Source organism: Nelumbo lutea, chromosome 3 (assembly GCF_056320005.1).
Source record: "Nelumbo lutea isolate HS-2025 chromosome 3, American lotus-T2T, whole genome shotgun sequence".
Taxonomy (NCBI): domain Eukaryota; kingdom Viridiplantae; phylum Streptophyta; class Magnoliopsida; order Proteales; family Nelumbonaceae; genus Nelumbo; species Nelumbo lutea.
The window spans coordinates 42,919,462-42,927,883 of NC_142686.1; positions in this window are offsets into that span (position 1 = coordinate 42,919,462).

The following is an 8,422-nucleotide window of genomic DNA, read 5'->3' on the forward strand; positions in this document are numbered from 1 at the left end:
AGCCTACTTGTCTTTTGTAGTCAGATCTCCATGTTTTTCAAATGCTATAAATTCTACCTGAGCATCCAAATCCAGGGTTCTCAAGTACAAATTATTTGTACTTGTTAAAAAACAGGATTTCATGGACTCAGCTTCTTTTTTTTTTTTGTTTTTTCTATTTTCTTTTTCAACTTCATCTCCATAGAAAGTTAAATATGGAAAATCTTATGCTAATGTTTTGAAGTGCCTATTATTTATCTAAATCTGTTAGGATCTAGTTGAACTTCATGGATTCGGATAATAAAATTATATATACTGAACTTTTTTCTAGAAAATATTAAGTATTGAGCCATGAAAATTAACAATTTTTACCCAAGATACGGGGCCTAAAAGAGAGAAGACTAGAGTTAAAGGCAAGCTCTCTTCCTTCTAAACCCATTTGTTGGGGTTCTTTTTTGAAAATAATTGTTGGGAAATTTAAGAGTTAACATTAAACTCCTAAAACATGAGCTATGTATTTGCAAATTCAACTGAATTGATGTAGCATACTAAAGCTTTGCATCCATGCTACTGCATTCAAATTTAGTACTACCTACCAATAGTCCAATACCAAATCACAGGATTAAATGTAGTTGAGGAATTCAACTAATTTTCCTACCATGATATATTGCAGTAGTAATTAAATACTATGGTACTGCTGTGAGATAAATACAAATACTTGCACAAGATTCATCTTGACAATTTTATTTGGGTGAGACAATGCATATGATTGATATACATGTTGTGGGTGTACAACAGTAAATTAATTTTGTAAGTTGTCATTTTCTTTTTCTTCTTCTTCATTTTACTTTTTTTTTTTTTTTAATTTCAGGTTTAGGCTTTTGTGTTTTCTTCCCTTTCAAAATCTAACAAAATTTAGAAATTAAATGTGGTTTGATTATTATGGTGTTGGATGGGAGAAGTGATCAAAATATCAATTTCTTTGTTATATGAGTGGGACACTTAGGCTTGATAATTGTATAAAGTTGATCTTAAATGCACAAAGGCGGAGTTGCACCATTTTTTTTTTGTGGCAACTAGAGGAATTTAGAAATTAAATGTGGTTTGATTATTATGGTGTTGAATGGGAGAAGTAATCAAATATCAATTACTTTGTTATATGAGTTGACACTTAGGCTTGATAATTGTATAAAAAAATGATCTTAAATGCACAAAGGTGTTGCACCATTTTTTTTTTTTGTGGTAATTACTAGAGGAGTTGCACCATCATACCCTTGAAAATTGGAAGTGGGTGGCGGTGTGACATTAAATTATCAGAATTGAAGATCAAAATCAAACAAAGTAAAGCTAACAGTTTGAGCATCTGAACCCAATCTCATCTGATATCCACCTCGCATGAGACAAACGTCCAATTTAAGAGATCTCCAATGACAACCCAGCAACGTATTTAAACGTAAACCCAGAAGTTGGCAAAACAGGACACATGGTTGAAGCTAGTTTCATGCTCAGCTCTCGCCATTATGAACTGCAACTTCTCTCTTCTTTACATACAAAATTGGAAATTGAGTCGAATCCAATAAAGCCAAGAAAAAGGGATATTATTGTGAGGAATCGATTAAAGTCGGGAAATTCTGGAGTTGTAGACACAATAACAGTTCACAGATACAGTTCAGTAGCGAGGTGGCTCGACCAGTGGCTGAGCGGGCAGCGTAGTTGGGTTGAGGGTCGTGTTCTTTATTAATTCCATGAACACACGCGGCAGCGGCAGGGACGTGAAGGTGGAACTTGCAATCATGAAATTCATATTTTTTCCCTTTTAAGAGTGTCTGTGCGATGTAATGGCGTCCAATCCATACACGTCATCAACACGGACTATCCTCCTAAAAACTGGAAGCTGTCAACACAGAATTAAAGCTTCCCACTATACCCACAGAATTCTTTCTTGTCTCTATCTTCTTCATCTGCCATTTTCTTTCTCTCTCTCTCTATTCTCTTACAGTGGGGTAGTTTACTGAGTTTAGTGACCTTTCCTTTCTTTTTTTTTTTTCCTTCAACTTAACACAGCCTAAATGACCAAATAGTCTTACAACCCTTTGGTTTTTTTAGAGAAATATCAGCCTAAAAACACTATATATGTAAATAAATACTCTTTTATAAAAAACAGTAAATACAACGGGAGTGCAATCTCTTACCAACAAAATGCTCCCAAACACTGTCCCAACAAGTCATGCCCAACAGCACATCCTCCCTGTGTACTGATAATATCTCCCAATGACAAATATGAAAAATATTCTCAATACATGCTGAAATGTGCATATAAAACATGCCCTGTGTGATGTGATCTAGAGATATTCCTAATATACGACTGCATTGGCCGGTTGGGACATGCTGACAACATTGGCTGTAAATTCATTATGGGTTATTTATATGATGGACAGTCTGGATTGGCTGTAAGTTCCCTTGACATGGCAAAAATAGGTGGGTCCATATGTAGGGAAGCTTTCTATTTGGCCCGATTAAGAAACATTTTTCCTATATGTATTTGCTTTCTCTTGGTGAGACATGGGCATTTTGAGAAGGCCCACTTCAATTGCAATTGGGAACGACAGTTTGAATCCAAGTTCGTAGTATAGGATGATACTACCCGACAGAAAATCCTTGACATTTACTGTTGGGATAGAGGATCACCTACTTGCAAAGAGGGTGCCACGCATGTGGGCAATTTTTTGATCAAACCCACCAAACCACCTGATCTGCTTTTTATTTTTGTCCAATTGTCCATTTACAAGAGTCCAAACCCGATTTAAATTTCTGTCAGATATTTTCCAAGATATATCGTAATTAGCTTAGCTCAAGGTCTCAAATACTTCATAAATTTGATTTTCCTGATCAAATTATAAAATTAAGTATTGATATGGATTTAAGTTACGAGTTTAAAATCTGTTTTGGACATTTCGATCAGTTCAATTCCAATAAGGAATATGGAATCCAAGCCAACTGAAGGTATGCATTTTCCATGTTTTATTTAAGGGTGTAATTTTTCTGGGTTAGGGTTCAAGGGCCTAACCTGAAGCCCGAGCCCAAAACAGTGAAAACTGTTAATTCGGGCCAACCCAACTTGCACCCTTAGTTTTTATTCATTACGAACATGTCTCAAACCCCTAATACCTCTTTCCTTTATTTATTTCAATCTTTAATTGTATTGAACCGATCAAGATGTATAAAAGATGACTTCTTATAGATTATACAATTTTTTTTTGTCAATTCATATTTTATTTAAATTTATTATTAAAACTTAGTTGTATTGATGAAAGGGAAAAGTCTGTCTATTAGTATGGAAGAATACTCACACAATATATCAATATATGCTGATCAGATGCATAAATTTATTATGAATTCATTTTAGGGTTATAGAATTTCCATAATAAGAGATCATTCTAGGAGAAGAAAGAGTGTCATTAATTAAAATCTTGTAACTAATTAAACCATTGTACTCCTACTTATTTATAGTGGAAATTTTGTTAATCTTGCCCCTTGATGAGTATAAACAATCAAAAGAATTATCTGTATTATTTCATCTTGTCTCTTGATGGGCATAACCACTCTTTGTCATCAAGGTAATATTGTATTTTGATGCAAATGTTTAAAACATCTCAGTCAATTTTTGTTCATCTATATCTGTATGTAGGTTATCATGAATACATTGATTCAATATAATGTCATCTTCCCTAATCTAACCTTTCAGATCATCCCTTCTAAATGTCTTTTTTGATATGTGCAGATTCTTTCTATTGGTTGGGTCTTCATTGCTCAGACAGTGCTATGATGAGAATTTGTCTCAGTGCATTTGGAATGCAACAAAAATAACTAAACATAGTATATGCAGGGGATGTGGAACCAAACCCTTTGGCCTACTTAACTTGTATTTGTGTCTGTGCACTCATGTCCTTATGCATTTAACTCCCATGTTTTAATTTTCATTTTTACCCTTAATACAAGAAAACTGATAACTTATAATGTTAAATAAACCTTAGTTTTTCAATTCTTTCTTCTCCCTTTTTCTGTTAAGGGATACAGTCAATGAATATAACTCTTCGGGGTTAAGTGCAAATAAAAAAAATAAAAGTTTGGTTATTTTAGAGTTACAAAATATAAGAAAGAAAGTTCATTTTATATATGAGAGTAAAGGGTATGATCAAGGTTCAAAATATCGTCATGTATTGGCCCATATCAGTTAATACGTATCATATCAGAGCCTTTCCAATACGCTTATACAGGAGGAATTTCGGGTCAACGGGTGGTTCAGGGGGTAGACTGACCCCTCTGAACCAGATTCGAAAAAAATAAAAAACAGTACTGATACAGCTTGAGGTATACTGCCCTGTATGAATATTTTGAACCTTGGATATTATAGAAACCCTAAAGTTTGGTCATTTTGTAGCTTGATTTCTTTAGTAGAAAATTTGGTCGATCTAACCAATGTATATAGACATTCTGACAGACCACCTAAATCTTATTACAATTTCTTGTCATTATTGCAGTGCAATTTTCAATTCATATTTCAACATTCACTACTTCAATCTCCTACCACTTTGGCCCCTAATTTTTTTTTTTTTGTTGAAAGCATTTATCACTACAGTCTACTTTGTTCATCTCTTTCCCTCTAAATTCTGATAAATGCATCCAGTTTTTTCCTTCTCATTGCCTTGGTTTAATTTATGAGGATTCTATTTTCCCCTTGTTTCTTCATTTCTCCACAGTCCCCATGATGAGGACATATTCTAATATGCTAATTAGTGCAGGGGCACAAGTAACAACCATCATTGTATGTATAAGAGATATGGAACCAAATCTTAGGGCCTACATTTTTGCTTGTGTCTGTTTGTCCTTTGTACTACTATAGTTTCGGCATTACAAGCTTTTATACCATAAAATTTGGGATTTAATTAACCTTCTCAATCAATTATGTTGAGCTTTTCCCCTCATCATCTAGAACATTTACCAAACCAAAAGGTTGGCCTAGTTGGATATTGTAGAAACCACTTGTATCATATTTTCAATGCACGAATATGACAATTGCAATTTTAAGAAAAATGGGAAAAGAAGAGACAAACCAATCAATGAGTAAATGAATGAAGAAAAGAAAATAAGATGGAACCCAACAATTATAGTAAGAATTATCTGATAATAAATCTGTTCCTTTTATTTAGGAGGTATTTGGAATTTAGCATTTGTGCATATCGACTCAACTCATTCTTCGTTGAGCTTGGACATGATTTTAGGTATATAGACTCGGGCTCAGGCCGATATTTTATATATAAGATATATAATATATTTTTTTCTTTGTTCTTCATCTTTTTTTTCAAGCTATAGTGAGGCCTGTAGGTACTTTTGGATTTCAAATCCAAATTCTATAATCAATTTTGATTTTAGTATAAATGACTATGCAATGAATCTAAAAAACTTGTTCTTTTTTATTATCATTTCATCATTTATTAGAGGGAGGGCCTGAGGGGGCCAATGTTACTTATATATATAATACACGTATAAATATGCTTGTCAGGCTGGAGTTAGTTGGTCAAAAGGCTAAAAATAAATTATATATATAACACACCGCCAAGCTCAAGGACCATCCATTTACTTCTAATTAAAATTTTTATTGGGCTTTTATGCAAGGTCAAAATCGTTCGAACGATTCGAATGGTTAATCACCCAGGTCAATGGTTTGTTGACCAAAATCAACGGTTTTTAAGAAAAATGGCCCAATTTTTTTTGGTCTAACCATGTGATCCGGTTTGATTTTGAAAACCATGCTTTTATGTTTTAAGGTTTTGTGTGCAAACAAATGGCTTTTTTGTTTTATCTTTATCTAAAATCCTGAAATTTGAAAAAAAAAAGTTTTCTTGAAAAAAACTCCTAACTCCCAACAGTTTTTTATGGACCTTCTCTAAATCCATGCATTTTTGAAGGTGACAAGGACACATTCCTTAAAATTCTAAAGGGCAAAGGAGAATTGATGTGATGTTGAAGGAGCCGTCATATTATGGTGATTGACTTGCAAAACCACCCAATTGATGTCATAATCCGATCCACTCACCCTCTCCCAGTCTCACCCACTCCCTCCTTGATTTATAATGTGGACACCCATGAACCATTGCAGAAATAAATCCAAACAGAGAAAGATAGTTGATTGGACAGATCCCGCCAATGAGCATGTGCACCATCGTACGGTTGGAAACACTTTAGCCATTGTACGATAATACCCTAGGGCGATGTCATTATTTGTCCATTGAATGATGATCATGATTGAAGGCAACTTGCCAAATGCTAGTGACCCTGATAGGAATTTTGCATCCTTGCAAGGTTATTTTTGTCCTTCAGTTAATTAAATTGTCTTTCAAATTAAATGCATCCATCCATCCATATCCATACTTTCTTAGTTTCTATTAGGCTAAAACCCAATTCTATCCATATTCATATCTTTTCTTTTCTTTGCTTGCCCATATACATCATACCATCAGTGGTCCTAATCTAAGTAAACAAAGTTGTAAATTAGAATGATAATTTTAGTCCCACAAATAAAGAGGACAGAGAAGAAGACAAGTAGTCCTTTTGAGTACCTAATATAAGTTGCCACGTGGAGGATTCTGACTCAGTTATTGGGCTTTTTTTTCAATTAACAACTGGATTATCTGATACTCTGCTATGAAAACTATTGATGATAACAATGAACCGTTCTATTTTGTTTCTTTCATCAAATTGTTCAAAAGATGGAGAAGGGGCCACCTATAAAATGTTTTTATAATCTAAAGCAGGCAGAGCAAAATCCTCCAAATACATCATTCTAACGGAACCCCACCCACCAAATAAAATAAGAGAAAAGAGCTGGAAATGGTCACTGGTCACACAACCTTAAAAGCAAACCCATTGAGGTGGTATTCCCCCACCTTGTCTCTAAACAAATTAACCGTGCAATAAGACATAAGACATTATAGAGGGAAGCTGATGAAAGCTTGAAAAGTTGAAAATGGATTTTGGGTCTCAAGGATTTTTTTTTTTTTTTTGGATTTGGAGAGGTGAGGAAGTTGGTTAATAGGATTTAATGAGATTTTGATTCCCATTACCAAGAATTCAATGTTCTTTTTTCAGTTTTATGTGGGATTAGGAAAAGCATTTTTAAAGGGTATGTTTTGAAAATACTTTTTATGAAAATACTTTTTTGAAAGCACTTTTATGAAAATACTTTTTTGAAAGCACTTTTATGAAAGCATTTTTACGAAAGTAATTTTAAGAAAGTACTTTTAGGAAACCACTTTTATGAAAGTACTTTTTTGAACACTTTTATGAAAGTACTTTTCTGAAAACACTTTTGTAAAAGTACTTTTATGAAAGCACTTTTATATTTTATAAAAATGCTTTCATAAAAGTACTTTCATGAAAGTGCTTTCAAAGGGTATGTTTTGAAAATTTAAAAGAAAATGAAGGCAAAATAGTCACAAGTGCTTATTTAAGTGCTTATTAGAGAAAAAGGCTACTAAATGCCTAATATAAAATAAGTGCTTATTTTAAAAAATAATCACTTGAATAAGTTGGGTGCCAAATGCAAATAAGTGCTTATTTGAATAAACACTTATTTTTAACTTAAGCAATCCCAAAAAGTTTGGTACTGTAGCATTTATGAACTAAAAGTCATGAGAAAAATACAAAAAATTCAACAGGTTTTAGAGACTTTAGCAATTTTTGATATCAGTTCTATCTAGTTTGCAAATCCATCTTAAGCATATTTCCTTATCTATGCACACGTTTACAATTGAAACTCAACTATATGAATAGGACGTTTTTCCAAGGTTTTAAAAACTGACCCGAAAATGGAACCGTTCTAGCTATCGATTTCTGGGTCAGTGGTTCGACCGTCTAGGTCAAATGGTTTGAACGGTTTGAGCATCTTACCCATTAGATTGGAATATTAGGGTAAGATGCATACTATATAAGAGAAAATAAGGGTTGGAACTTGAAAAAAAAAGTAGGAAATTGTCAGTTGAACTGAAAGAGTTTAGAGGAAGAAGAAGAAGAAGAAGGAGAAGAAGAAGAAGAAGAAGAGGAGGAGGAGGAGGAGGAGGAGGAGGACTTGTAGGCTTACAATGGCGACGACGACGGTGATGGCGAACTACAACGGCAACAACAACGACATTCTCAGTCTTAGATCTCACACTCTCTCTCTCTCACCTTCTCGCGCGAGATTTCTCAAATATGTGATTTCTCTGTCTCAGATATGAGATTTCTGATTTCTCAATCTTAGAGATTTCTTAGATTTGAGATCTGAGCAACAAACCATTCTCCGGGTTGAACGGTTTATCAGTCAAACCGTCTGGGTCAACGGTTCGTTGACTAATTCAATAGTTTTTGACCAAATGCCAAGTTTGGGGTAAAACGGAACCGATCG